Here is a 27515-nt window from a genome sequence, read left to right as displayed (position 1 = left end):
GGAGTAATCATTACTGCACATTACTGCATCGGGGTGCCGCTATCATTACTGCACAGAGCACGCTCACTCTGTGGGTAATGACCGGCGATACAGGGGCCGGAGCATCGTGACGCCACGGCTCCGCTCCCTCGTGATGTTGTGACGGCCCGCCCCCTCCCGTAGGCTTGTATTGAGGGGCGGGCCGTGATGTCACGAGGGGGTGGAGCCATGACATCACCATGCTCCGGCCTCTGTATTGCCCATCATTACGCACAGAGCGAGTATGCATTGTGCAGTAATGATAGCGGGGTGCCGCAGTGGAGATCCCAGGGGTCCCGCTGCGTGAACCATCAATGAAATAAGCCTCAAAACATCAGTACAACACTGTCTAAAGGATATAAAACCCTATACAACACTTCTATGGTCACCTAGAAGTGTAATAATGTAGTTTTAACCCCTTAAGAACTAAGCCCATTTGGGCCATAAGGACAATTTCATTTTTACGTTTTTGTTTTTTCCTCCTCGCCTTCAAAAAATAATAACTCTTTTATATTTTCATCCACAGACTAGTATAAGGGTTGTTTTTTGCGCGACCAGTTGTCCGTTGTAATGCCATCACTCACTTTACCATAAAATGCATGGCGGAACCAAAAAAATACTATTTGTGTGGGGAAATTAAAAAGAAAACCGCAATTTTGCTAATTTTGGATGGTTTCGTTTTCATGCTGTACAATACGGTAAAAATTACAAGTGTTCTTTATTCTTTGGGTCAATATGATTAATACGATACCCATGATAACATACTTTTCTATTACTTTTGTGCTTAAAAAAAATTGCAAACTGTTTAACCAAATTATTACGTTTAAAATCCCCCTATTTTGAAGACCTATAACATTTTCATTTTTCCGTATAAGCGGCGGTATGAGGGCTATTTTTTGCACTGTGATCTGTACTTTTTATTGATACAATATTTGCTTATATAAAACTTTTAATACTTTTTTAATTAAATTTTTTTGGAAAAAAATGTTATAAAAAAGCAGATATTTTGGACTTTTTTTTTTACGTTCACACCGTTCACCATACGGTATCATTAACATGCACACGCTGCGATAAAATACATTTTTTTTTACACTTTTTGGGGGTAAAATAGGGAAATGGGACAATTTACATTTTTATTAGGGGAGGGGGTTTTTCAGAATTTTTTAAAACTTTTTTTACTTTTATTTTTACACTTTAATAACTATTTATACCAATCATTCGATTGCTAATACTGTTCAGTGCTATGCATAGGATATAGCACTGATCAGTATTTTCGGTCATCTTCTGCTCTGGTTTGCTCGATTGCAGACCAGAGCAGAAGACCCGTGGAAGGCAGCGGAGGCAGGTGAGGGGACCTCCGACTGCCATGCTGGATGATCAGATAGCCACAGCAGCGCATTCAATGGCGATCCGATCATCCATCTGTATTGATCACAGCATCTGAGGGGTTAATGGCCGACACCTGCGCAATCGCGGATGTCCGCCATTACGTGCAGGTCCCTGGCTGCTATCAAGGGCTGCGTCGTTAAGGGGTTAAATGGGTTTTAAGGCTAAGTTAATATCAAAGTTAAGGGTGGCGACTTGTGGTACCCATGGTAACCAACAGCTTGTTTAAAAAACCCCAGCACTACCTAATTGCGTATGCTTTAACATTAAAATAAAGGTGCATAGAGTATCCCTTTTTGTTTGCAGATGCCTGCGAGTGTTAAAATGTACACATAGGTTTCAAAAGACACAACGGCTTTTTCAAAGTGTTCCGAAAACTCTTTCTTTTTAGGAGTTGCAACAGGATTGGTGAAGGTGTCTCAAGAAGTGAAGAACTAGTGTATAATAAGAAATTTGTAAATATTGATTGGTTAAACAAATTATAAACAATTCTTAGTTGTAGTTGCAGCAGTTTTTGTGGATGGCAAGTGAAGAAAACGAAATGGCTTTTTCCAAGCATTCCAAAATTTCTTCACATTGGGAGTTGCAACAGGATTGGTGTCCAAAATGGTAAAGAAGAAATAGCTTTTGTGTGAAAAGCCGAAAAAAATGATCTCTTTTTTTGGGATCATGAGTTGTGTATGTGTAGGCCTGGCTGGTAGTAGCAGCAGCAAGGGTGGTGGACTGGTGGTAGTTGTAGTAGCCAGTGGAATGCAGGCACTGGTGGACAAGTGCTAGTGGTAGCCAGCAGACAGCAGGAAATGGTGAACTAGTGCTACTAGTAGCCAGCGGACAGCAGGCAGTGGTTCTAGCTAGGCCTTGTGATGTCGCTCCATGTGTCTACGTATTGCCGTAATTCCTAAATTCGGACCCTGGCTATGCCTTAATTTATTTTTGCAGAGACAATATTGTGCCTGGATTTCTGCATCTGGTAAAATATTTTTCACACAGCAGGATACACCATGATGCCTACAATGTCACCACCATGCAAACCCCCACCAGTCCCACGAGTGCAATGCTTTCACCTCCACACAACGCCTCCCTGTAGCTAATGCCATCCTTCTGCTTAGCACTAGTGAGGGGAAACAAAGACAGAGATGATGGACCAGACCGTCCAGGATGAACATTTCCACCACACCACATAGAAGATGAGGAATCCACTGACACCTGGCTCAACTTCATATCCACAGACTCTTCCTCTCCTGAGATGACCGAGAATGGGTCAACCAGTCCACAAGGGCCATATTATCATCAGAAACTACACAAACCCTAAAAGACATTGGCAACTTTTCCTTGCTGATGTGGCTACGAGGCATTGGGCTGTTGCTGCTACCTGTACTGGGCCTGGGCAAATCATGCTTTTTATCACCATTAACCATTAAGATGCTGTGATCCATTTTTATCATGGCAACTGAAGTATAATGGGGCATTTTTGAGACTTATTGAACCACCCACATTGAACCATCCCCATTAAATGTCAGTTCAGTATGGATTTAGTTAACTTCCTCACTATTGATGTCAGGACTATTGGGTGCTACTTATAGCACCTATTGCTTATTGCAGCACATACTTGGTAAGTACGATCATTCATTGTGTATCGCATTTTCATAAAGAAAATTTAATTACTTTATGAAATGATATTGTGCATAAGTTCTCTCAGCAGCCCAAGTTAGATCTGCCCATACATCTTTTAATGGAGAGTCAGGTTCCCATAAATTCTACAACACATGTACAGCCACCTTTCAGTTCTGGGCCAGTACCATCTCATTCTTGGATCATGGCTCCTAATAGGCTGATACCTTACCTAGATGACAATAGAACTGGTGGTTCATCAGTTCAGGAACTAATATTTTTTATGCAGAAACCAAATTATTGTTCATTCAATCTTATTTTTGTCCCGAGAAGAACAAAGTATCTAAGAGCAAGTCAATGGCAACACATAGGCCAGGAGGTCAAGTATTGAACTTTGTAATACTGAATCCATATTTTCAGGGATTGGGAATGAACCTGGAGGAAAGGGTTGGTTCAACAAACAACTCTACATTAGTGTGACTATGGGCTTGAGTGACAAACTAAATTTTTCTTTCATGTAAAAGAAAACATATCAATGACTCCATAGTACATACAAGTCAACATTTAAGTAGGCAAAATAAGAACATTGATGCCCTGACACTCGGACCCCCTGGGGCTTTACCCAAGGTGGTGATCAAGAGTGTGCATATGCTCGAAGCACGTCCATTCTAGCTGAGATGTGTGAAGCATGATGGTGTGCTGTCTTCATCATATGCTGTTTTAAAGGATTCCAATAAATGTGGACATTTTAGCAGTGCTGGATCGAGACTTCTTTCCTTACCCAAGAAGTCTGGCGCTGCACATAAAATGCACAGTTTTGGGAAGAGTTTCCATATAGCTCACCATTTCTATGGTCCATTTCATTGGATTGTCTCCCCTAAATTAGGACTAAGTGAAAGGGGGGTAGAGAGGCTTAGTAACTTAAGCTCCAAGGTGTAGCCTCTATAAAGTGTTGCCCGTCATCCATCATGGCCATATTTAATAGCACCACTTACATATCCCTTAAGCTAAAAACATCACAATGAAATTTTCCTTTTGGAGGCTGCAGAAAAAAGGATGATGCCACATAGATCAGCAAGCCATAGTTATGTTTTCCTTTGTCCAGGTGACTCCTAGGTGTAGCCTCTATAATGTGCAGTTCATAGTGTCCTGGCCCTGTATCTTAACACTGTAGCCAAGTCAGTGGCTTGTTCGTGATCTACTGGCACCCTGCATGTCACTCCAGTCTTCTGACCAGATAACAGAGTAGGATCGATAAGGATTGTCTGTATGATTTTAACTCTTTGGTTAAATTGTGACAATATCCAATATCCTTCAACGTGTATATCAATAGCAGTTATGTCTATAGCTTTATAGTTTAATATGTCATAGCTTTATAGCTCAATATATCAATAGCTTAATAGTTTCTGGATTATTCTTCTTTATCCTAGTGAAATAATAATTTATATCCCGATAAATATGGGTTTATTTTACAAGATGGCTACAGGTACCGTAAAGCCTTTATCAGCAATTTTTTTCTAGGTTCAGTTTTTTCCCAGGCGTGCTTGATGTTTCATTGTGACATCCCCATTTACAACACTTAACACCCACTGAGTGCTCTATAGAAAAATAAAGGATTACTACATGTTCGCTCTACAGAAGACGAGGTATTCTGGAACATGAGGCCAGCTTGACCCTGTCTCCTTGCTCCTGTACCCAGTATTATGAAGGTGTCACTCAGCTCAAGCCACAAGCTTCCCAAAGCTCTCCCAGTAAGACCTGTAAGCACACGCCTCTTGCTTTCAGAGACAAGCTGGGAGCAAATTCTCTGGTTACACAGCCTTTTTATTGCAGTCATTCTGCCTGGGGTCACTGAGGAATAGGAGGCACAGCCAAATCTTTATTATACGACAAGAGTGGGGGGGGGGGGGGGGGGTCGCTGGGAGGAGACCTTACGGAAAACAGATTACTTTGATGTTCTTGATAGAATGAACTGGTTCATTGATGGCACGTGTTGGAATGACTTACGTCTAGATGCTCAGTAATCGTGACCCTCTAACTACATGGTATAGGATGTAAAGGTTATAGCTACAACGGATATAAGAAGCTTGCAAATGCCTATTAGTGTTTTTAATCTAAGGAACTAATGCATGGATGGAATTTTGGGCATGGTTAGTCTTTCCGGGCAGTTCGATACATCATAAAATTGCAGAAAATTGGAAGGAATGCAAAACAAGCACATCCAAGTGTGGGTCTCAAATCTTGTCACAGAATGTGTTTATGGCATCACGTCTGTAGTCTGACATTGCAGTCCTTGCGTCTTTGTGTCGGTAGTCACCTGACATTGCAGTCCTTTAAACATACTCTGCTGAGGTCCAACCTCATGCATTCTTAAAGGGGTTCTCCGGTGCTTAGACATCTTATCCCCTATCCAAAGGATAGGGGATAAGACGCCTGACTGCGGGAGTCCCGCCGCTGGGGACCCCCGGGATCTTGCTCGCCACACCCCTTTGAAATCAGTCCCCGGAGCGTGTTCGCTCCGGGTCCGATTACTGTCGATCATGGGGCCGGCGGCGGCGTGTGACATCACGCCTCCGCCCCCGTGTGACCTCATGCTCCGCCCCTCAATGCAAGTCTATGGGAGGGGGTGTGACAGCTATCACACCCCCTCCCGTAGGCTTGCATTGAGGGGCGGAGCGTGACGTCACACGAGGGCGAAGGCGTGATGTCACATGCCGTCGGTCCTGTGGTCGCCGGTTATCAGACCCGGAGCAAACACGCTACGGGGGCTGATTACAAACGGAGTGCCCGCCTGCAAGATCTCGTGGGTCCCCAGCGGCGGGACCCCCGTGATCAGGCATCTTATCCCCTATCCTTTGGATAGGGGATAAGATGTCTAAGCACCGGAGAACCCCTTTAAAGGGATTGTTCAAGAATGGCTACTTTTTTTTAGAAAAACTGCCAACTGCCATTTCTGTCCATAGGTTGTGTCTGATATTGCAACCCGATTTCATTAAAGTGAATAAGGCTAAGCTACAATACCACATCTAAGACAGGAGTAATGACATTTTTGGAAGAAAGCAGCAATGGTTATTTTAATCCCATAAACTAGTTTGATCTCTTATCTATCTTCATCCTGGTCCACTTGATCATATCTATCTAAAAACATCGGAATTTATAGAATTCAATAAATATGTTTCTGTTCTGATATGGTCTATCAATATATGGTCTATCAAGTCTTAATTCTTATTTACTTTCTAACCCATATATGAGAACATCAGTTAGTGTGTAAAGGTATGGGGGCTGTCACCATAGACATGAACGGAGGGGGTCATGGCGAGACGTCATGAAGGGGGCGGGGCATAACATCACGTCTCCAGTACCGGAAACACAGAGGTTTCTGAGACTGGAGCAGCAGCCCTGGATAGAATGTGGGTGCTGCATGGAGATTGTAGGGGTTCCAGCTGCAAGCCCCCAATGATCAGACATCTTATCCCCTATCCTTTGGATAAGGGATAAGTTGTCTATGGCCGGAATACCTCTTTAAATGGTCAGGCTGCCCCGTGGTCCCTTGTACTGTAAGACATATATGGTAAGACATACCTATGGTTCTGTATGCAGGGAGTTTCTCCAGAGGTTAAAATTTGTTGGACTTACTATTCTCTATGTGCTTTTGATTTAGAATATAACTTTCTTAAACCTCTGTCATGAGAAGGAAACAAAAGTATTTGATATGGACTAGAACACATTCAATTACTCTTCAGGTACTTGATATGGCGTACAGATATTCAACATCTATCAAAGTTAGTGGGGTCGAGGGCAATCTCTACCTTCACAAATATGACAAGAAGGAATCTGGAATGAGACTTCATTCCTTGCACAAAATCCATGCAGATATAAGCCAGACAGGACCCTGCCATCACTTTTTGACTTATTGTAGATGCGTTATCCAGAATAAGAAAAACTTAGAGACTTTCTTCCAAAAACAGCACCCCACCTGTCAGTGTGTTGTGTCAGGTATTGTAGCTCTGCATCATTACCATAGTCTCAATAATACATACAACCTATGGACATATCTGGTGCTGTTTTTGGAAGAAAGTAGCCAGATTTTACTAATCCTGGACAGTGAATTAGTGCTTTGACTGTGCCTAGACTGTTTTGTTGTTCTAATGGATGTTCTGCCCATGTCATTATTGCGTTAGAATATACCCAGTGGCACAACATGTTGTGCCCTTTCTTTATTAAATAATATTTCTGGCAGGATATCATTGACACGTACAGACAAGATTCCCAAGCACACAGATTAGGAAAGTTAAAATCTTTCAAAGTCTTGTTGCCACAGGAATTGGCAATCGAACAGCAAGTTGTTTATGCCAAGCATACATAATGGGTGTACGCCTGAAGTCAGTAAGTCCAGCACCACTAGGGGCATATCAATTAGGATGGTGACTGTATAATTTTACTTGAATTCATATGGAACCCATATTATACCAAATTCAGGGGTGTAGCTATAGGGTGTGCAGAGCTTGTGGTCATACCCATGCCCAGAGGGGCTCCAAAGGTTCATTTGCATTACATAAAGAGGCCTTCATTATAAAAATATATAAAAGTTGGGGGGTTGCTACAGATTTTGCATATGAACATTAATTTATGCCTGTGACCAACATTATTGATCAGTGACTGCTTTCATGTGCATTAAATGGGTATGCCTATCTTTATAAGCCTACCTTAAAGATTCTGGGCTCCATTGGAAAATCTGTATTTATTTTTATAGTTATGGCCTTCCCATATGGGGATGAGAGACTTCATGGGTCCCCTTAGGTTACTAGGCTTCAGATTAACCTCACCCTCTGTACCCCTATAGTTGCATATCTGCCTATTTTATAAAGTGATGGCATATGGTTAGGATATGCTGATTAGAGGAGAAACAATCTTTGGGACCCCCACAATACTGAGAATGAAGAATCCGTCCCCATTTAGTTGAAGGGGCCAGTGCTCCAATTTTGTGCTCAGCAGGTGGCCAGGGCACCACTGTGCAGGGAAAACTTAGTTGACGAAGCAATGCTAAGCCAGCACTGGGATTCTCATTGATCATAAAGGAATTTGCCATAATGAGATAAAGAAAGAATAGAGGTTTAAGAGTTTATATTTAGTGGTATTTTTTTTTTGAGTGTTTATTTTTGTAAAAAATCTAACCTAAATCCTCAGCTTGAAGCAACCTCACCAAAGGTGTTCTCTAAAAGCATACATATCATATAAGAACAATATGATGAGTATAGTTGATAGAAACCAGAAAGAATAACCAGCAGGAAGGTTGTAATCTTATATTGTTGCTGCCTCATGCACTGGCCAAGAATTTGCTGGTAAAATGAAAGTGTTACAGGCTAAATTTTTTGGCCTCCAGTCATTGCATATTGGCGTGGTTTTGCAAATTGGGAACCCACCCTAAAATGGATGGTTACAGATTACAATCATAGATATCAGAGATAGCTAAAGTAGTTCTTAAAGGGGTACTCCCGTGGAAAACTTTTTTTTTTTTTTTTTTTTAAATAAACTGGTGCCAGAAAGTTAAACAGATTTGTAAATTACTTCTATTAAAAAAAAATCTTAATCCTTCCAATACATTTTATGGGCTGTATACTGCAGAGAAAATGCTTTTCTTTTTGGATTTCTCTGATGTTACGACCACAGTGCTCTTTGCTGACCTCTGCTGTCAATTTTTGGAACTGTCCAGAACAGGAGAAAATCCCCATAGCAAACATATGCTGCTCTGGACAGTTCCTAAAATGGACAGCAGAGGTCAGCTGAGAGCACTGTGGTCATGACATCAGAGAAATCAAAAAAGAAAAGCATTTCCTCTGTAGTATATAGCCCATAAAATATATTGGAAGAATTAAGATGTATTTTATATAAGTAATTTACAAATCTGTTTAACTTTCTGGCACTAGTTGATTTAAAAAGAAAAGTTTTCCACGGGATTACCCCTTTAACACAATCTTTTGGAAGAAAGGCCCAGGAACCCTATGCCATGGTTTATCATCTTTAGTCTGCATATGGTGTCAGCATGTCATGTTGTAAATTCGTACCCGTGTTCCTCAAGAATAACATCAGTATTCCAGACCTGTGCACAGATATTGATTAAATATTCACTGTTCCATTGCAATCTTTCTTCATGATCAAGCAAAGGTCATAAAACAGAAACAGCCAAACCTGAATTTGCTAAGTGAGCTCTGCCCAGCCTCACCTTATCTCCTACTAGAGGATTTGGTGTTCCCTTCTTCCTTTGATCTCCTACCCTTTGATAATGTTTTCCTCATTTGGGTAGTAGTAATTATAACCAGGGGGGCTGGATAGAGCTTCATTCCGGCACATGAACAGTCCTTCCCCTTAGGGTGTACAGAATGACATTTTATGTTGGGTTGGTGGTGTCTAAAGTACTAATAGGAGATTCAAGATGAAACAAATTACCGTATATACTCGAGTATAAGCCGAGTTTTTCAGCACGATTTTTCGTGCTGAAAACACCCCCCTCGGCTTATACTCGAGTGAACTCCCCCACCCGCAGTGGTCTTCAACCTGCGGACCTCCAGAGGTTTCAAAACTACAACTCCCAGCAAGCCCGGGCAGCCATCGGCTGTCCGGGCTTGCTGGGAGTTGTAGTTTTGAAACCTCCGGAGGTCCGCAGGTTGAAGACCACTGCGGCCTTCAACATCATCCAGCCCCCTCTCACCCCCTTTAGTTCTGAATACTCACCTCCGCTCGGCGCTGGTCCGGTGCTGCAGGACTGTCCGGTGAGGAGGTGGTCCGGTGGGATACTGGTTCCGGGCTGCTATCTTCACCGGGGAGGCCTCTTCTAAGCGCTTCGGGCCCGGCCTCAGAATAGTCACGTTGCCGTGACAACGACGCAGAGGTGCGTTCATTGCCAACGTACTTCTGCGTCATTGTCAAGGCAACGCCTCTATTCCGGGCCGGAAGCGCGGAGAAGAGGCGCCCCCGGTGAAGATAGCAGCCCGGACCACCTCCTCACCGGACAGCCCTGCAGGACCGGACCAGCGACGAGCGGAGGTGAGTACTCAGAACTAAAGGGGGTGAGAGGGGGGCTGGATGATGTTGAAGGCCGCAGTGGTCTTCAACCTGCGGACCTCCGGAGGTTTCAAAACTACAACTCCCAGCAAGCCCGGACAGCCGATGGCTGCCCGGGCTTGCTGGGAGTTGTAGTTTTGAAACCTCTGGAGGTCCGCAGGTTGAAGACCACTGAGGGCGAATGATGAGAAGAGGATGATGAAGGGGGGGTGTGGGGATGATGAAGGGGGGTGGGGATGATGAAGGGGGGGTGTGGGATGATTACAAGGGGATGATGAAGGGGGGATGTGTGGGATGATAAGGGGATGATGAAGGGGGGATGTGTGGGATGATAAGGGGATGATGAAGGGGGGATGTGCGGGATGATAAGGGGATGATGAAGGGGGGATGTGTGGGATGATGACAAGGGGATGATGAAGGGGGGATGTGTGGGATGATGACAAGGGGATGATGAAGGGGGGATGTGTGGGATGATAAGGGGATGATGAAGGGGGGATGTGTGGGATGATGACAAGGGGATGATGATGAGGATGTTAATGACGGGTCTGGATGATGACAGGGGGGGATGAGGTATTTCCCACCCTAGGCTTATACTCGAGTCAATAACTTTTCCTGGGATTTTGGGTTGAAATTAGGGGTCTCTGCTTATACTCGGGTCGGCTTATACTCGAGTATATACGGTACTTCATATTAGGTTAATGTTCATCCTTAGGCCCCAAATGTGCACCAAAGCAGAACAGTGCTTTCTTTGGCACCAAATGAGACCCGGTTCAGAACAGTAGAATTGTTCCAACAATTGTCCCAATGAAGTTTTCAGAAGTTTTCTTTCGATTTTGCAGATGGACATAGAGGCACCTATAGTGAGGTGATCCAACCAAATTTTTCTAAGCTTCCGGCAGGAAAATATTTAGGCTTTACATCTGCATATAGTTGCAGAACGAACACTTTGTAGTGTGAGATATTTCCCATTGAAGTGGTGTATCTGATGACTGTGATGATTACAAGAAAAAAGAAATGAGCATTTTGTCATATTAGATGACAGGACCAATGAAAAGATTCAGATCACAGACTATGAACGCAAATTATGCCGTAATTTCAAAGGTGCAGGGATCGTGACTCATGTGTCATCTCACATTTGGGAGAATAAATTGGTGAGGATTCAACCTTTACCTCAGCTTTGAAATTTCTGAAAGTCATAACATAATCAGACACAGTTTTCTTAAGATCAAGCGCTTTATAGGTTATGATCATAGTAGAACTGTACTAATGATCTGTTTACATAGAGGATATTAAGACCTGATATGGAAATTACACAGGATACACTTTTATACAGGTGCAGGAAGATCACTCAGAACATACTGTAGTTGGGTGGATATTTACCAGTCAGATGATTATGGTTTGACACTAATGGTTTATACACTAATGTTTAAGTCAAATCATCTGGGCCTAATCTGACCATAGACAATTACCAAAATGTTATTAAAAGAGGTAAGGCTATTAGATAACCTTGGCATACTACTTCTCTTACTGGTAAAGTTATTGGGACAAAGATTGGACAGATCCAACAAAATGATAAAAGATCTCCAGAAGGTTCATGATAATGGGCTCCAAAGGACTGGCCAAGTTTCTGTTAGTTTTATCAGACCCCTAAAATATCAATGACCTATTCTAGAACTATAATATTGTCTAGTACATTTTCAATTACAAGCAGAATGATCAAAATGCCCATCCAAATAGTAAAATCCATTTTCCAGAAAGTAGATGAACCAGTAGAGACTTTTTACATAAAAAGAAGAAGAAAAAAAACAAAACAGATGGTGCTACCAAAAGTCAACTGAAAAACTCCTAAAAGGTGTTCTACTAAAAAACAGTGTAATTCCTCAGGTTGTTGTGGCATTCCAGCTCTGTGCTTTCACTTCCATGGAAGTGAGCTGCAATTCCACACACAAACTGAAGACAAGAGTGGAGATGGTTCAGGAAGAAAGCAGCTATGTTCATCTAATCCTGGATGATGCCTTTAAGGTGCCCATTCACTTTCAATAGCTGTCGGCAAACTCTTGTTTCTCCTGACTGCTCGATACATATGCATGGACTGAGTGGTGGAATTATCTGCTCCTTCTTCCCCCATGATTATCTGTAGGGATAGAGTCAGGAGGTGTCCATATGCATAAGATTTTGCCAAAATCGACATGTCCAGACAACTTGAATATGAATTCACATATTTGGTGATAAACATTAGATAGATAGCTGTGGGTTCAATTATTCCCCAAATGGATATGTGTGATATGCTAGTGCCAGACTCCCTTTGGTGCTACCTATCTCAGAAAGTTAAAAATTGAACCATTACCTGGCAGCTCCCCTAGATGTCTACTAGTGTAACCAATCTTATTGAAACCAAAGGATCTGCTGGCATGAATTATTACTGGGACAAAGATCGGACAGATCCAGAGTAGTGTCTGCCCCTTAGTGGTTTAATATTCCACTGGGAAATCTAATGGACAACTTCTGTGGGAGAAGTATTGAAGGCCATATCGGTTGTCACTAGGGATGTCCCGATACCGATACTAGTATCAGTACCGGGGCCGATACCAGGTATCTGCATGGTATCGGGGACTCGTCTAATGTCCCGATACCAAATACGATACCTGGTGGAATGCTCCGCTCCGCTGCCCCGTCCTCCGGTTCGCATCATTACTGCTGCCCCCATTCTGCCATCCACATAATGGCATCTTATGGAGGAGCATGTGACAGACACGTCACTCCACTGCGCCCAGCGTAACGCTATGGAGGAAGCAGAGTGACGTGTATGTTACATGCTCCTCCATAAGACGCCATTATGTGGACGGCAGAACAGGGCAGGGCAGTGATGAGAATGGTGCTGCGGAGCGGCGACACCGGACAGTGAGCAGCCACAAAGGGGGGCACTGCTGTCTACAGGGGGTGCTGCTGGCTACAAAGGGGGGCACTGCTGGCTACAAAGGGGGGCACTACTGGCTACAGGGGGTGCTGCTGGCTACAAAAGGGGGCACTGCTGTCTACAGGGGTCCTGCTGGCTACAAAGGGGGGCACTGCTGTCTACAGGGGGTCCTGCTGGCTACAAAGGGGGGCACTGCTGTCTACAGGGGGGTGCTGCTGGCTTCAAAGGGGGGCACTGCTGTCAACAGGGGGGTGCTGCTGGCTACAAAGGGGGGCACTGCTGGCTACAAAGGGGGCACTGCTGTCTACAGGGGGGTCCTGCTGGCCACAAAGGGGGGCACTGCTGGCTACAAAGGGGAGCACTGCTGGCTACAGGGGTGCACTGCTATCTACAGGGGGGCACTGCTGTCTACAAAGGGGGGCACTGCTGTCTACAGGGGGTCCTGCTGGCTACAAAGGGAGACTGCTGTTTACAGGTGGGGGTCCTGTGGGCTACAAGGGGGGTCGTTTTGTCTGTCTGCAACTATCTATACTACCTACAAGGGGATACTACCTACTATTAAAGGCAATATTACAGCAGAGTCACCTGCACTAACTTGAATTTATAGGTAGTACAAGTGACCCGGTTTCTATCGCTGCACACCATGTGAACATCAGCGCAATCGCTCCGGAGACATACAAATTCCCTGTTCTGCCTAATGGAGAAGAGATAAATCTTGGCTCTTACTACAGCAGCCGCATCCATTGTACACAACAAGGAACCCACATATCAGCAAGGTAAGCAGCGCCAGAAACCGCATCACCCTGCTGTCAGATTCCCTTTAAAATAAAAGTACTCGTACTTGGTATCGGTGAGTACTAGAATTAAAGTATCGTTACTCGTATTCGGTCTTAAAAAAATGGTATCGGGACATCCCTAGTTGTCACTAACAAAACTGTTTTACAACTCTTTTTTTATTTTAGGGAGACATTTTCTTCTAGTTATACAAAGTTATTCATTTTCCTTGGTTAATGGTTGTGAGCCTTGTTGCTACTTGCTGAGACAGTCTTTTCATGAAATAGCACTGTGGGGGTTATGTCTTGTCAGTGTACTGCAATGGCTCAATGACATGCACCATTTTAGTATAGGGGCAGGGTTTGCTTGTTGGAACCCATGCACCAGACCCAATGTGTAACAAAGACAAACATTTCAATGACACCATTAATCACTGACATCTCGGAGCTGTTCCAGTGTTCTAGAAGACTCATCTGTGTGCATGTCACAAAAAGTGACAGAAATTAAAATTGTAACTTAATCTGTAAACCCAATTTACATTTAAGCAGGATACTTAGCTCCATAAACCCTATAGCATTTGTCTAACTTGGAACAGTGGTCAACACCAAAGTTGTTGATTCTGGGATCCACCCTCAATCTATACAGAACATATGTACATCCACTTTTGATTGTATTGTAGTTTTATCAATGCACACACAGGACATATTCACCAATAAGATCTAATATGTTTTTCTGAATTATCCCATTAAAAATGGTCCCTAGTGACAAGTGATTGGTTCCAAAGTCAGCTCCATGTGGTATATCTTCTGTTGGACATATGGGGGGAGATTTATCAAAACCTGTCCAGAGGAAAAGTTGCTGAGTTGCCCAATCAGAACGCTTCTTTCATTTTTGAAAAGGCCTCTGAAAAATTAAAGAAGCGGTCTGATTGATTGATATCGAAAACTCAGTAACTTTTCCTCTGGACAGGTTTTGATAACTCTCCCCCATGGACCCTATTATTGTATCAGAACCAAGGCGCAACATAACATCCTCTGTTAAGCTGAACAGATAGGCCGAAAGCTATCACTCCCAATCTCCCCCTAAAAATGCACACATGGCTCAGTCAATCATGGATGTGTTCTCAATGGAGAAAACAGCTTACAGTATTCCCCCCAAAATAAAGGGATTGGGGAGTTAAAAGCCATACACGCACATGCTCAGCTTGTTTTTTCAAGAGGAGGGAAAATACCGTAAGTCACTTCAGGTGGTGAATTCCCTCTAAAAAGAATTGGGTGGTACATTTTCTTTTTCTGGGCACAAATTTAATGGCAGCCCCCTTGGATGTTTACTTGTTGGCCTATATAATTTAAATCAACGAGATCGGCTGACAGAAACAGAAGGTCTGCCAATTTCCCATGCTAAAATTTATACCAGTGTGAAATATTTTCTTACATCAACGCAGACACATCTAGATTCTGGGAAAACCCAATCATAAAGGGAAATGCAATCTGACACCTCTTATTAGCTGGGCTAATGGAAGAATATACAAGTGAGTACAACACCATGCACCTCAAAGCATCCGGAGTGGAATAACAAAAGGCATGCATGCTGTCTGTATTTCCATACCTTTTGGAGTATTTATTGACTGGAAAGTAATAGCTTGCACCGACGGTGTGTGCACATTAGATGCAGTGTTCACCAGTGAACTGAGAGACCAAACAATTTATCACGAGGAGATTATCTGTAGGGTTCTATTGACATAATCAGGGGTAGGAGTTCAGTCCTATCCCAAAACATGCGGCCAGAAGTTGAGTCCTATACATTGCCCTCCCCCACGTGCTGCACAGCTCAGGTTTTTTTCTTCTTCTTTCCTTCTCTCCTTGAGTATACTTTGGTTTTCCATTGACCACATTCACACCCCCTACTACTTATTGTCAACACCCTTTTGTCATGGTGGGGGATGGGTAGTCACTTTTAGCAGGTTAGGTAAAATAATGACATTTTAACGAAATCACTTAGTTGGATCTTATTGAAGTGAGTGATGTGTATGGTGCCTTGTGTATTGTAGTATACATAGTGCACCTTGTACAGTGGTGTGTATGGTGCCTTATGTATGTATGTATAGTGCACCTTGTACAATGGTGTATGTGGTGAACCATGTAAAATGGTGTGCAAAATGTACCATATAGAGTGGTGTGAATGGTACATGTTGTACAGTGGTGTGTGATTCACATTGTAAAGTGATTTGTATGGTGCATGTTGTAAAGTGGTATGTATAGTACACACTGTAAAGTGGTGTGTATGGTGCACATTGTACAGTGTTTTATATGGTACATGTTGTACAGTGGTGTGTATGGTATATGTTGTACAGTGGTGTGCATGGTGCACCTTATAGGAGTGGTATGTATGGTGCATGCCGTAAGGTGGTATGCAGTGTTCCCTCAAGTTACAATATTAATTGGTTCCAGGACGACCATTGTATGTTGAAACCATTGTATGTTGAGACCATAACTCTATGGAAACCTGGTAATTGGTCTTGAAGCTACCAAAATGTCATCCAAAAATAAGAAAAAGTGAGGCTTAAACAAAAATAAGTAGATAACTAATACAGATAAAGCAAGTTCTTACATATGAAAGTAAGAAAGAGCTGCTGGGAGCTGTAATCACTGTCTATGTAGAGGAAATGAGCTTCTTCATGGTCCTGTACAGTACACACAATGTCCTAAAAAAGTGTAAGCCGCCCTTACTTGGTGTCCAAAGGAGCAGCTAACCGTGGCACAGGTAAAGAATAGTACAGAACATGTAGTACCACCCTGTGCCGTAGGGAGGCGCTACCAGACAGGAATTCAGTGCATACGCTTCAGTAATACAGTGGTTTTACCAGTGAATACCCATTCTGAATGGTCAGTTCTTCCAGCCATTGACATGTTTCGCAGATCTGGACTGTCCATAGCATTGTATGTTGAGTCTGGTTTCAAGTTACAATGGTACAGAAAAGAAACTAGAAACTATTGTATGTTGAGGCCATTGTAAGTTGAGGGATCACTGTATTTGGCGCATGTAACAGTAATTCAGTTTGCTGCCCCAGTACTATATCTACATTTGCTGCAAAAAAGCAGAGTGGCTTGTTGGCACCCCCCTCCTCACTCTGGCACCGAGCACCCTGGACATGTGTCCCCCCCCCCCCAGTCCACTAGCTGCCCCCCTGATGTAAAACTTCAGACAACTTATCACATTGTATTTGCCAAATAACAAAATGAGATCTGTACTTCTGAATAATAAGAAAAAACTATATTCAGTTATTCGTTGTTTTCTACTAGCTGAGCATCCGGCATTGCCCAGCCTCCCTACCGAAACCATGTGGCTCTCGTCCTTATATTCTGTCCTCATCTCCTGTCCTCATCTCCTGTCCTCATATCGGGTCCTCACATCTTGGCCTCATATCTAGTCTTCATATCTGTTCCTCATATCCTGTCTTTATATCCAAACCTCTTGTCACTTAAGACAACCTCATATCCTGACCTTATATTCAGTCCTCATATCCCAACCTCATATACCATTAACCGCACTAACTATTCTCTGCACCTGCCTGCAAGACAATTAGCAGGTTGCTTCAAAGTCCCGGCAATCTCTGCAGCCCAAGATCGGGAGATGTACCGGAAGTCCCAAAGATTTGAAAGAGACTTCAGCCAAACCCCCACCCTCACAAATGATAGTGGGTTACAGTTTACTTAGTTGATGTATAAGAAATATGTGTTCCAAATTTCATTAAAATATCTCCGGCCATTTGGAAGTTATGCTGAAACATACATACATAGAATTTAGTGCATATATACATGGATATGTTGAGTTTTGTGTGTGTGTGTGTATATATATATATATATATATACGGGATGAGTAGTTAAATACTCATCCCGTTTAGTTGGTCTAAGGCCCCTCATCTCAGCCAAGCCAGATTACCCTGCTCTGTACTGACGAGGGGCAAGTACCCCGAAACAGCTGTCTGCAGATGGGTGCTCTTTCCTTCTGGAGAGAGAGTTCTGGCTTGGCATTAATCCCGATTAGCTTTTTATATTCCGTAACTGGAGCTAAGCTGATACCAGGGAACATCGCCTGAAAAGGTGATGTAATGAGCTGATTTGCATATTCCTATATATATATATATATATATATATATATATATATATATATATATATATTTATATCCAAAGTAGGTATTCGGCAGCACACCAAATAGTGTTCAAATCAAAGTGCGGTTTAATATCCCATATCAAGATATGGGATATTAAACCGCACTTTGATTTGAACACTATTTGGTGTGCTGCCTAATACCTACTTTGGATATTGGCTATACAGTCTGCGACTGGGACTCTTGACTTTGGCTTGCACCCACCTGCTGTGGAATTACTTCGGTGTGCTATCCTCGCATCTCTCTCTGTGTGTGTATATATATATATATATATATATATATATATATATATATATATATATATATATATATATATATATATATATATATATGTGTATGTATTGATTTTATTGCATTCCTTACCTTCCGATTAAAGGGGTACTCTGGTGAAAAACTATTTTTTTTTTAATCGACAGATGCCAGAATGTTAAACAGATTTGTAAATGACTTCTTCTTAAAAATCTTAACCCTTTCAGTACTCATCAGCTGCTGTATGTTCCACAGGAAGTTCTTTTCTTTTTAAATTTCCTTTCTGTCTGACCACAGTGCTCTCTGCTGACGCCTCTGTCCATGTCAGGAACTGCCCAGAGCAGGAGCAAATCCCCAAAGCAAACCTCTCCTGCTCTGGACAGTTCCTGACATGGACAGAGGTGTCATCAGAGAGCACTTGTGGTCAGACAGAAAAGAAATGTTAAAAGAAAAGAACTTCCTCTGTAGTATACAGCAGCTGATATGTACTGGAAGGGTTAAGATTTTTAAATAGAAGTAATTAACAAATCTGTTTAACATTCTGGCATCTGTCGATTAAAAAAAAAAAAAAATAGTTTTTCACCGGAGTACCCCTTTAATCGGAAGGTAAAGAATGCAATAAAATTAATATATATATATATATATATATTACACAAAACTCTACATATCCATGTATATATATGCACTAAATCCTATGTATGTATGTTCCAGCATAACTTCCAAATGGCTGGAGATATTTATCAAAACCCCTTTAACATGGAATACAAAGGATTCATTACAAATTGGATAGCTGTCAGTCGACAGCTATTTCTCCAAACCTGCTGTACACGCTTGGCTCAGTGGAGCATGCATGTGTTTTCATTAGTAAAAGGCGAATAAGTTGCTGCCAGACATCTTTTGTGGCATCTTATCACCCATCACAATAAAGGATCGCTCATGTTGACATCCATTATGCCCACTCCTGCTTTTCCCCAACACCTGACATCAGGGGAAAGTTACTTCTGACCACAGGACTATTGTAAACGTAGAAACCATGAGGAACATGTACTAAAGTGTCACCTGAGTGAAATAATGGTGTTATCTTTGCACCCTCACATGCATATAGAGGATATTTATCAAAACCTGTGCAGAGGAAGAGTCGTACAGTTGCCTATAGCAACCAATCAGATTGCTTCTTTCATTTTTCAGAGGCCATTATAAAAATAAAAGAAGCAATCTTAACTGGTTGCTATAGGCAACTGCACCACTCTCCCTCCACACAGGTTTTGATAAATCTCCCCCGTAGGGGGAGATTTATCAAAACCTATGTAGAGGGAGAGTGGTGCAGTTGCCCATAGCAACCAATCAAATTGCCTTTATTTTTCACAGGTCTCTTTAAAAATAAAAGAAGCAATCTGATTGGTTGCCAACTTTCCATAGGCAATTGCACCATTCTTCCTCTGCTCAGGTTTTGATAAATCTTACCTATATGTATGTGAGGGTGCAAACATATAACACCATTATTTCACTTAGGAGACACTTAACTACATTGGGGGGAGATTTATCAAAACCTGTCCAGAGGAAAAGTTACTGGGTTGCCCATAGCAACCAATCAGATCGCTTCTTTCATTTTTCACAGGCCTTTTCCTAAATGAAAGAAGCGATCTGATTGGTTGCTATGGGCAACTCAGCCACTTTTCCACTGGACCAGTTTTGATAAATCTCCCCCAATTGTATATTTACATACAATGCAAAGACTGCAAAGCAATCTATAGATAGAGATATACAGCAATATGTACAGTGGGTTAGAGATATGTAACAATATATATGTATAGTCGTATGTATAGATATTTTTATTTATTTTTAAAAATCTGACAACAGCGACATCCAAGTGTGTCAAGTTATAGGCATAGAACACTTGTTGACTGACATGGCCATTAACATTGGGCACCGCAAACATTGCCTGCATTCAACACTAACCCCTCGGAGCATTCACCTCTACAGAGTAACAAAGCAGAAAACAATGCCTTGCATATCCACCCAGAGAGGTAGCACTGTGCAAAAACATGGCAGGTTAATGGCTAAAAAGGAAATCGAATGCCTTCTTGCACATAACAGAAACTTGCTGATGGCCCATTATATGCTTTACCTCATACATCAGGGAGCTATACCTAAGCTAAGGAGTTGTACTAGGCATTTTATCAACTATGCATTTCACAGAAAAAAGTTGTACTGTGCATTTCATAGAGCATTATTGTACTGTGCCTTTTATTGAGTAAAGTTGTACTGTGCATTTTGTGGAGCAGAGTTGTACTGTGCATTTCATCAAATTGTTCTGTGCCTTTCACCGAGTAGAGTTGTAGGGGGAGATTTATCATTGCTTTGAGAGCATTTATGTTGTCTATGTTCAGGCGCAGTTCAGGCGCAAGCAGCATATTTTGAGACTTTTATGCGCCTTTTGATATAGACAGTTTTACTCTTTTTGCCTACCCGTAGAACTTTTTCTTTTTGACCATGCAGTGGTCACATATTTATCATTTGCGACTTTTGTCAAAAGTCGCTATTTTGTGCATAAAGGTACATTTTTAGGCGCAAAGCTACACCACCTACCAGTAGGCGTGAGAATAATTTCTACCTTCCACAATTCAACCTTTAACCCCTTCCCGCAGAATCCTGTCTATAGATGGCGAATTGCGCAGGTCCTTCGCGCATTCCGCCATCTATAAACGGCATTCAGTTAACCCGGCGATGCGCAGCATCACACGGGTTTACTGTCAGAAGTCCTGCTGTTACCAGTGGGGGACAACTTCTGCTAGCCCCCTCAGGACTAGGGCCGATACCGATAATCTGTGACCTTTCAGGCCGATAGCCGATAACTTATACCGATATTCCGTTTTGCAACAACTGGAGGCACACTGTCTGGGAGACATTATGGGGGAGATTTATCATAACCTGTGCAGAGGAAAATTTGCCCAGTTGCCCACAGCAACCAATCAGCTTGCTTCTTTCATTTTTATGAAGGCCTGTGAAAAATGAAAGAAGTGATCTGATTGGTTGCTATGGGCAACTGGGCAAGTTCTCCTCTGCACAGGTTTTGATAAATCTCCCCCTATCTGTTTTCTAACTCAGTGTTTCCCAACCCATGTGCCTTCAGCTGTTGCAAAACTATAACTCCCAGCATACACTGACAGACCATGCATGCTGGGAGTTTTAGTTTTGCAACAGCTGGAGGCACACGGGTTGGGAAACAATGAGTTATGTAACAAACTCTGTGTTTTGAAACCAGTGTGCCTCCAGCTGTTGCATAACTACAACCCCCAGCATGCATGCACAGCCAAAGGGCATGCTGAAAGTTATAGTAGTGTGCCTCCAGCTGTTTCATAACTACAAGTCCCAGCATGCCCTTCTGTCACTGCATGCTGAGAATTGTAGTTTTGCAACAGCTGGAGGTTTGCCCGACTATGCGCTGAAAAGTACTTGCCAGTGCATGGCCAGTATTTGTCGGCGCTTTGGCATACCAAGGCTCAACCCATGGCGTACCACTATGGGTACGTGTACCATGGGTTGAGATCCCAGGCCTCTGGTTGTTGGTCTGACTCTTTTCTAGAAAAGGTGTATGTTAGACAACTTTTCACGCTAAAGAAGAGCTGCACCTTATTCATCATTATGTTGCGCATTATTGATGAATAAGACGCACGCTAGTCAAAGTGTAGATAAAAAAACGTGGAAATTTGAACTAAAATAAACATTTCTTGATAAATCTCCCCCATAGTGTGTACTTCCTCCTCATATATGTTGTACCTTTACTTTTATAAAACACCTATGGCTCATGCACAGTGCATACCTGAAACAGCCCACAGAGTCCCTACATGTCCATATTACAGACCCTTAGGCACTCCATGTGCCCCATGTGGTGCATCTGTGGTTGGAGAACACCCACATAAAAACCATGCAAAGGAGCATGCCATAACTCCTATGTGCTTGGATATGTGCCAATAGCAATCTTTATGTAATATATTATGAATTAATACCCGTAATGTTTTATTGTGCATGAATCCTAGTGTAAAAACAAGAAGCCAGGTTGTGCAGTGGCTTGTACATCGTATCACGTTTAATCTAAGAAACATATAACATTCTACATATTTAGGAATATCCAATGGCAATGTTCCATCGTGGTTCCCTGAAAAACATAGATAATCAAATATCCCACAGTATTTGGTTCTTCTTTGTGACCATAGAACCCTAAGATAATTCCGGCAATCTAACATACACGTGACAGGTTTCTGATTAAACAAGCTTTGAAAAAACGTCTAATGAACGATAGTTCCGCTGATGCAGCCACAAGCATTTTTTTTCCATATTGGCCATTACAGTTATTCGGAATGTAGATACATGATCAACTATACGGATCGTAAGGAAAGTGATCCCTCTTGGAATGTTCTGTGAACGTTCTCTCACAGAAAGACCATTTGTGGACTATTAGGCAAAACTTTCTAACACAAACACAAATTTCTGATGATAAATAACAATCTGTCATGAGTCAACTAAAACCAATACTGGTTGTTACATTTCACCCAGCAAACAATCATTTTTGGTGAAATCAACTGTTTTCTTTTATTTTAATGCGTATACTGTAGATATCTCAACCACCTCTGTTCTAAACCAAGAGACACATAAACCACAACAGTCCAGCTGTCACGGATACCCCATGAACATTTTGGGAACACCTGGTTATCGGATGCTACATTATGTTCCTAGTCTAGGCTTCGTTGAACATGTTCCTCTTGCTAAAGTTCATGTGTTAGTGTCTCAGGCATGGGAAACAGATTTTGTAAAATTTAGGAAAACAAGTTCAAAGCGGTTTTTATCTTTTAAAATTTTTAACTTTTCTACCAATCAACCTTCAAAAAGTCACCTCCATGATCTACCAATGCAGCCACCTTAAAAGTCACAACTCCTCCATGTTTGACCTATTAGAACAACCACCATAAAAGGTCACATCTCTTCCACGTTTGACTTATGAGAGCAATCTTCTCCATGGTTTCTATAGCAGTTCAACCAACTTAAGAGTCACATCTCCTCTATGTTTGAACTACAAGTGCAGCCAACATATCTACGATGAACCATATTCAAAGATTTGACCCAGCCCAAGTTTTTTTCCACATGCCACAACCACGTCGCATAACCATTATCCAAATTATCAAGGACATTCTCAGACATTCCTACCTGGTTTATCAGCTCCAAGACATCTTCTTCAACACAAGCAAAAGTTGCAATACAATGACTATCTGGATCCAGAATGTTCCTATCCGGTTTGGTCAGTTCCTATATTCCTAATTGATATTTACTAAGGTTCATCGAAAGACAAACTTGGTTCATGTGGAAAATTGGACGTGAGGTTTAGCCAGATGGTCTAATGGTGTATCTGTCACTCCGCTGTTCCTAAAATTCCATATACAGGTCAGAGCTACATCTGCAGCCACACCGAACCAGAAGACCTCAACTTCTAGCTCAAACTTCAGCCAAAATCCATGAAGAGCTGCTCAATCTTTGTCGGGTGCTTAAGCCTTGAGCTAAGACTTTCCACAAAGCTGAACAATGCCAGTGTTATGTGTAATGAAATCATTAAAGTCTTTGCTCAAGTTCTTTTTGAATGTTTTTGCATTTCAATGACAGGCATCCTCCACCCCAGCAGGACTCCCACCAGCTCTAATAATGTCCAATTTATTTCACCTTTTTTCCTAGTCCTCTTTCACTTATGCCTTCTGGCACTGTCTCTTTGTTTTAAGCTTCTCTTTTGTTATCTCTTTGTTTCACAGCACCCTTTTAACTTTTTGACCTAAGTTCCTGTTTTAACGCTTTTGTGTCTTTTGCCTCATGTACTAGAGCTAACTCTATCCTACTCAATCCTCAAGGTTACTTTCTGCAAGTAAATAGATATTTAGTCACTTACCTTATGGGGGGTTGGCTCTTTTGAGGATCAATTAGGCTTTGGAAGTAAAAAATGTGGGATATCTGACTCCCCTAAGATGCAGAAAAGTCCAGTGCTCCATGTCTCTAGTGAATGGAGTTACGCTTGATACAGTAGTAAGAGTGTCCTACAGTGGAAGCTGAACAGGTAGAGCACAAGGCTTGCAGGCAGGAGAGGTGTGTCCTGCGAGCAGAGCTCCTGTCAGACAGGCTAGGGTAGAGCAGGAGGAGGAGGAGGTAGTGCTTCTCTCCCCCAAGGTGAGGGATTGTGACAGAGCCAAATCCTAGATCTCTATGCAGATACTTATATTCACTGCAGCAATTACGGTAGGGGGAAGCGTGAGGCATTGTTACAAACCATGCAAAAAAAAAACTTTTTTAAGGAAAATCTCATTGTTAGTAGCAATCTATGTAATGTACACCATGCACTGAGAGTACTGCAACCTGACACAACCTGCACAGTGACTAGTTAATATACTGTACGGGTGTACAGATGTCATTCTGAGCAAAAGCTGTTTACAGCTAATGCACAGTATATAGTGCTGGTCTATATGTCGTAAGGCTCCAATATACACTGTCTAAAAATGTTGTTATAGATGACATCAGGATCTCTAGTTTCAGGAAGGTGGACATTGTTTATATTATTTATATAGTGCTTTCAGAAAGTCTTCAGACCCTTTAACTTTTTTCCCAATTTGTCATATTGAGGCCTTGTGCTAATATATATATATATAATTTATATACAGTCATGGCCGTAAATGTTGACACCCCTGACATTTTTCGAGAAAATTAAGTATTTCTCACAGAAAAGTATTGCAGTAACACATGTTTTGCTATACACATGTTTATTGCTTTTTTGTGTATTGGAACTAAACCAAAAAAGGGAGGAAAAAGCATATTGTACATAATGTCACACCAATCTCCAAAAATGGTCTGGACAAAATTATTGGCACCCTTAACTTAATATTTGGTTGCACACCTTTTGGAAAAAATAACTGAAATCAGTCGCTTCCTATAACCATCAATAAGCTTCTTACGCCTCTCAGCCGGAATGTTGGACCACTCTTCCTTTGCAAACTGCTCAGGTCTCTCTTATTGGAAGGCGCCTTTTCCCAAAAGCAATTTTAAGATCTCTCCACAGGTGTTCAATGGGATTTAGATCTGGACTCCTTGCTGGCCACTTCAGAACTCTCCAGCACTTTGTTGCCATCCATTTCTGGGTGCTTTTTGACATATGTTTGGGATCATTGTCCTGCTGGACACAAACCCAGTTTTCTGAAACTGGGCTGTACAGGCATGATGCCTTGCACACCTTCAAGGCACCCAGTGCCAGAGGCAGCAAAACAACCCCAAAACATCATTGAACCTCCACCATATCTCACTCTAGCTACTGTGTTCTTTTCTTTGTAAGCATCGTTCTGTTTTCGGTAAACAGTAGAATGATGTGCTTTACCAAAAAGCTCTATCTTGGTCTCATCTGTCCACAAGATGTTTTCCCAGAAGGATTTTAGCATACTCAAATTCATTTTGGCAAAATGTAGTCTTGCTTTTTTATGTCTCTGTGTCAGCAGTGGGGTCCTCCTGGGTCTCCTGCCATAGCGTTTCATTTCATTTAAATGTTGACGAATAGTTTGCGCTGACACTGATGCTCCCTGAGCCAGCAGGACAGCTTGAATATCTTTGGAACTTGTTTGGGGCTGCTTATCCACCATCCGGACTATCCTGCGTTGACACCTTTCATAAATTTTTCTCTTCTGTCCACACCCAGCGAGATTAACTAGAGTGCCATGGGTTGCAAACTTCTTGATAATGTTGCGCACTGTGGACAAAGGCAAATCTAGATCTCTGGAAATGGACAGGTAACCTTGAGATTGTTGATATTTTTCCACAATTTTGGTTCTCAAGTCCTAAGACAGTTCTCTTCTCTTCTTTCTGTTGTCTATGCTTAGTGTGGCACACACAGCCACACAATGCAAAGACTAAGTGAACCTCTCTCATTTTTATCTGCTTTCAGGTGTGATTTTTATATTGCCCATATTTGTTACTTGCCCCAGGTGAGTTTAAGGGAGCATCACATGCTTGAAACAACAAGGGTGCCAATAATTTTGGAGTTTGGTGTGACATTATGTACAATTTTCTTTTTTTCCTCCCTTTTTTGATTTAGTTCCAATGCACACAAAGGGAATAAACCTGTGTATAGTAAAACATGTGTTACTGCAATCCTTTTCTGTGAGAAATACTTCATTTTCTTGAAAAATTTCAGCGGTGCCAACATTTACGTCCATGACTGTATATATGTATTTTTTTTGGCAAATTTAAGGAAAAACTAAAATTTTGCAAGTATGCAGACCCTTTGCTATGACACTTAAAGTTTAGCTCTGGCTCCTTCCATTTCTCTTGATCATCTCTGAGATGTTTCTGCACCTTGATTGGAGTCACCTGTGATTTGGAAAGACACAACCCTGTCTATGTAAGTCTCACAGCTGCATATCAGAGCAATGAGAGAGAAAGGATTACCTGTAGAGCTCAGAGATTGTGTGGAGGCAGAGATCCAGAGAAGGGTACAAAAACATTGCTGCTGCATAATTCATAATTTGCAAATGAAAGACAGGAATATTCATAGAGCTAGCAGCCCCACGAGTAAGTGGGGGAGAAGGGCCTTGGTAAGAGAAAGTTGACAATAAACCCAATGGTTACTCTGACTGAGCTCCAAAGATGTGTGCAGATGGGGGAATATTCCAGAAGGTTAACCATCATTGAAACACTCCCCCAAATCTGGCTTTATGGCAGAGTAGTTAGAAAGAAGCCTCTCATCAGTGAGAGACACATGAAAGCTTGTCTGGATTTTGCAAAAAAGCACATTACGGACTCTCAGACTGTAGGAAACAAGATTGAACTTTTTGTCCTCAATTGTAAGTGTTATGTCTGGAGCAAATCAGAAATTTTTCATCACCTGCCCAATACTATCACTACAGTCAAGCATGGTGGTGGCAGGATCATGTAGAAAGACTTGTATGGGTTTAGTGAAAGCTGAATGGAGCAAAGTACAGAGATATTCTTAATGGAAACCTGATCCAGTGTGCTCTGGACCACAGACTGGGTCGAAGATTCACCTTCTTACAAGACAATTGAACATCTCTTGATATGGCTTCCACCAACGGTTCCCATCCAACCTGACAGAGCGTAAGAGGATCTGCAGAGAAGAATGGCAGAAAATCCCAAATCCAGGTGTGCAAAACATGTGTCATAATTATGGGGTATTGAATGCAGAAGCATGGGGTAAATCTTAATATTTTTATTTTTGTTTTAGCACAATGTGGTAGCCCTTGGGGGGGGGGTGTATGGTAGTTGGGGTGTTGCTTCGGTAGATGAGGGGTT

The 27515-nt window shown here is 42.0% G+C and overlaps 1 protein-coding gene across 1 annotated transcript in view; it reads right to left on the bottom strand.

Moving 5' to 3' along the window:
- Positions 1-24360, bottom strand: part of FAT2 (FAT atypical cadherin 2) — a 105110-nt gene extending 80750 nt beyond the window's left edge. Inside the window, exon 1 of the mRNA XM_056516852.1 lies at positions 24121-24360. The gene's annotated coding sequence lies outside the window, so the exon portion shown is untranslated. The remainder of the gene's footprint in view (positions 1-24120) is intronic.
- Positions 24361-27515: the final 3155 nt, after the last annotated feature.

Source organism: Hyla sarda, chromosome 4 (genome assembly GCF_029499605.1).
Source record: "Hyla sarda isolate aHylSar1 chromosome 4, aHylSar1.hap1, whole genome shotgun sequence".
Taxonomy (NCBI): Eukaryota; Metazoa; Chordata; class Amphibia; order Anura; family Hylidae; genus Hyla; species Hyla sarda.
Note: the sequence above shows the minus strand (reverse complement) of the source record. Positions and strands in the feature narration are given on the sequence as shown.